At 39.5% G+C, this 4,162-nt stretch overlaps 1 non-coding gene across 1 annotated transcript; it reads left to right on the plus strand.

Moving 5' to 3' along the window:
* Positions 1 to 407: 407 nt before the first annotated feature.
* On the plus strand, positions 408 to 478 carry TRNAV-UAC (transfer RNA valine (anticodon UAC)). The gene has a single exon. It is a non-coding gene; the product is annotated as a tRNA-Val (tRNA).
* Positions 479 to 4,162: the final 3,684 nt, after the last annotated feature.

Genomic DNA, 4,162 nt, shown 5'->3' on the forward strand with positions numbered 1-4,162 from the left:
ACTCTGGGGGAGTTTATGGACCAATATTGGAAAGATGTCCATTAACTGGGCCCAAGATCAGTAAATATCTCGAGGCAAATGAAAATGAAAACACAGCATATTAAAATTGATGGGGTGCATAACGGCTGTGCTAAGAGAGAAATTTATTACCTTAAATGCCTATATTAAAAAAGAAGAGGGTGTATGGGTGGTTCGGTGGTAGAATGCTCGCCTTTCATGCGGGAGAGACCTGGGTTTGATTCCTGGACCATGCACCAAAAAAAGAGAGCAAACGTTGAAGAATCAACTCTTCACCTGGAAGAACTACAGAAAGAACAGCAATGTAACCCCAAAGCAAACAAAATAGAGATACAGAGGATTAGAGAAGAAATAAATGAAACTGGGAATATTAAACAAACAGAAAGGGTGCATGGGTGGTTCAGTGGTAGAATGCTTGCCTTACATGCAGGAGACCCAGGTTTGATTCCCGGACCATGCACCCCCCAAAAAAAATCCAATAGAAAAAAATCAACAAAACCAGTAGTTGGTTCTTTGAGAAAATCAATAAAGTCAAAGGACCTTTAACTAGGCTGACAAGAAAAAAAAAACTCAAGAGAGAGAAAATGCAAATAAATTAAATCAGAAATGGAAGAGGGGACATAACCACTGACCTTACAGAAATAAAGAAGGTAATGAGCAGATACCATGAGCAACTATATGCTAATAAAGCATAGATGCTAGACAGCATAGATGAAGTGTTCAACTTCATAGAAAGGTATGAACAACCAACACTGATTCGAGAAGAAATAGATGAACTCAGCAAACCAATTACAAGTTATGAGATTGAATCAGTCATCAAGAAGCTCCCCCAAAAAGAAAAGTCCAGAAACAGATGGTTTTACATGTGAATTCTAGCAAACATTAAAAAAAAAATTACTAACAATGCTGCTCAAGCTCTTCAAAAAAAAACTGAAGAGAAGGGAAAACTCCCTATCTCATTCTATGAAGCTATACACTCCATATCATATGTTACCATATGAAGTCATAGTCATACCAAAGCCAGACAACAATTCTATAAGAAAAGAAAATTACAGACCAATCTCTTTAATGAAAATAGATGCAAAAATCCTCAACAAAATATTGGAAATCAAATCCAGCAACATATTAAAAGAATTATACACCATGATCAAGTGGGATTTATTTCAGGAATGCAAGGTTGTTCAACACAAGAAAATCAAGTAATGTAATACACCATATCAATGAGTCAGAGTGGAAATATCACATGATCATCTCGATTGATGCAGAAAAGGCATCTCACAAAATTCAACATCTCTTCTTAATGAAAACACTAAAGGATGGGAATAGAATGGAACTTCATCAACATGATAAAGGGAAAATATGAAAAGCCCACAGCTAATATCACCCTCAATTGGGGAAAACTGAAAGCATCCCCCCTAAGATCAGGAACAAGACAAAGATGCCCACTGTCACCATTGTTATTCAACGTGTGCTGGAAGTTCTAGACAGAGCAATTAGACAAGAAAAAGAAATAAAAGTCATCCGAATCGGAAAGAAGTAAAACTTACTGTTTGCTGATGATATGATACTACTTGTCAAAAATCCTGAAAAATCTACCGCAAAGCCACTAGAGCTAATAAATGAGTAAAGCATTTATTATGCTGTGACAAGAGTACAAGATTAACACCCCAAAATCAGTAGTGTTTCCATAAACTAGTAATGAGTATTCTGAGGAGGAAATCAAGGAAAAAATTCATTTACAATAGCAACCAAAAGAATCAAACACTTACGAATGAATTTAACTAAAGATACTAAAGACCTATACACAGAAAACTGAGAAATTGCTAAAACAAATCATGGAAGACCTAAATAAATGGGAGGGTATACCATGTACATGGATTGGAAGACTAAATATAGTTAAGATGCCAATGTTACCCAAATTGATTTATAGATTCAATTCAATACCAATTGAAATCCTAATAACCTACATCACAGAAATAGAAAAATCAGTAATAAAAATTATTTGGAAGGGCAGGGTGTGCCAAATAGCTTAAAACATCTTGAGAACAAAAAATGAAGTGGGAGGTCTTACACTACCTGACGTTAAAGCATACTACAAAGCTACAGTGGTCAAAACAGCATGGTACTGCACTCTCACCAGTAAGGCCAGGAGAGTAACAGCCTGCCCCTTCCCAGGCTGAAGGCACAGAAATCCATCTCCTTAAACCATCAGGATGAGAAAAGTGAAGAAAGAGCTGCCATATTTCATCTATTTTAAGTGTGTTTTGATGAAAAGAGTTAATAATATTAATACACTAAATTTTGTGAAACTCTGCCTGTTTGCATACTTGGCTAATTTTCAGCAATCTTGCCAGCTCTGCAGGTGAACTCACTGCCCTAGCCCCAACACTGGACATGATTTCCAGGGACGTAAACCTCCCTGGCAATGTAGGACAGAATCCATGCTTTCGATTTCACATAGCTTATGGCTATTTACTTAGGTTCGGGGCACACCACACAATGCTGACGGGGCAAGTCGGTATAGCACGGGTTGTTGAGCATCTCAGATTGATTCTAGCCTCTGCTGACTCTCTAGCTCATATCTTTGGTGTCTCACTTCTCTGCGTTAGGTCGGGGAAAAGGGAAGGGCACTGCAACTGGACCTGCAGAGGCTCTGTCGCCCCTCCCAACATGGCTTCTGGAACCGCCCCTTCCGGACACCTGACTTCCGGGAGGATGAACCGCACTTCTGGACACCTGACTGCCGGAGAACCACCCCTTCCAGATGTCACCTGACCCCCTTGCTTAAAAACTGCCCATGCCATCACCCAGGCGCTGACTCACCTCCCTCCACCTTGGATTTGGTGAGCTCAGCCCTGGAGCACAGAAATAAACCCCCCACCCCACTTTAAATTTCCTTGTCTATGTTCCTTCTTTCTCAAGCTTTCGCCTCCTAAACCTTTCACTCTGGTCTTCACTATAAAATGCAGATGTGAGAAAGAGCCGACCTCATGGGGCTCTTTGGTAGATTACAAGAATTAATATATGGGAATTACTAAGTGCTCAATAAATTTTGCCATTATTATTATCCTCATTATTGTATTAATTAATTGTGAGGTTGTGAGTTATATATACCCGTTATCAATGTAATACCTCTCAGCTCCAAATCCATTCTTCAATTCTTGCTTCCTTATAATAGACTAAATTTTTTTTATTGTGGTAAGTTATCTATAACATGGAAGTTGCCATTTTTTAACCACTAAAGTGAATAGTTCAGTGGCATTAATTACATTTGATGCTTTGTAGCCATCACCGTTACCCATTCCTAAAACGTTTTCATTACCCCAAACAGAAACTCCGAACCCATTAGGAAATAACTCTCTCCCAGCCCCTGCCCACCCCACACACACCCTCCACTCCCTGGAAAACTCTAATCCACTTTTTGCCTCTATGAATTTGCCTATTATATATATATATATATATATATATATATATATATATATATATATATATATATATTATGCATTTGTGGAATCATACAATATTTGTCTAGACTGGCCTTTTAAAACATTTCTTTTACACAGAGTGCAATTTTGTTCTTTCTCATTAGAGGGCGCTAAAGGGACACTGCAGAAGGAAGTTGCTTCTCTACTGGTTCCATCTACCTTGCAGTGAGATGATGAATATTCTCAAACCCTGGGGAAAGATTTGGGGACCCGGGAAGTTTTACTGCTCTGTCTCCAGGGAGGGTCCAACTCGTCGCTCGAAGAAGGAATACCTTCAAGTCTTTATCATGGGGATAAAAACTCCAGGTTTTCTGGGAAGGATCACAGCTGGTCAACTTCTCAGTCTTGGTGCTTGGCAGGCAAAGGAAAAACATGGGTTTCAAAAAATGATTCCCTGGGGCGGTGCAACAGTGGCTCAGTGGCAGAATTCTTGCCTGCCGTGCCAGAAACCCGGGTTTGATTCCTGGAACCTGCCTGTGCGGAAAAAAAAAAAAAAAAAAAAAAGATTCCATAGAGTGGGTCCTTGGCAGTCTATTTTTCCAAAGTACCCTAGTCAACTCAAGGGTGCATTCTATCCATCCACTGAATCCATCACTTGGGCCTTCGGTCAGAATTCTGGTTGCTGCTCACTTGCTGTATGAGCTTAGACAAGGGGCTTC

The sequence above is a fragment of the Tamandua tetradactyla genome, chromosome 5, assembly GCF_023851605.1.
Source record: "Tamandua tetradactyla isolate mTamTet1 chromosome 5, mTamTet1.pri, whole genome shotgun sequence".
Classification (NCBI taxonomy): Eukaryota; Metazoa; Chordata; class Mammalia; order Pilosa; family Myrmecophagidae; genus Tamandua; species Tamandua tetradactyla.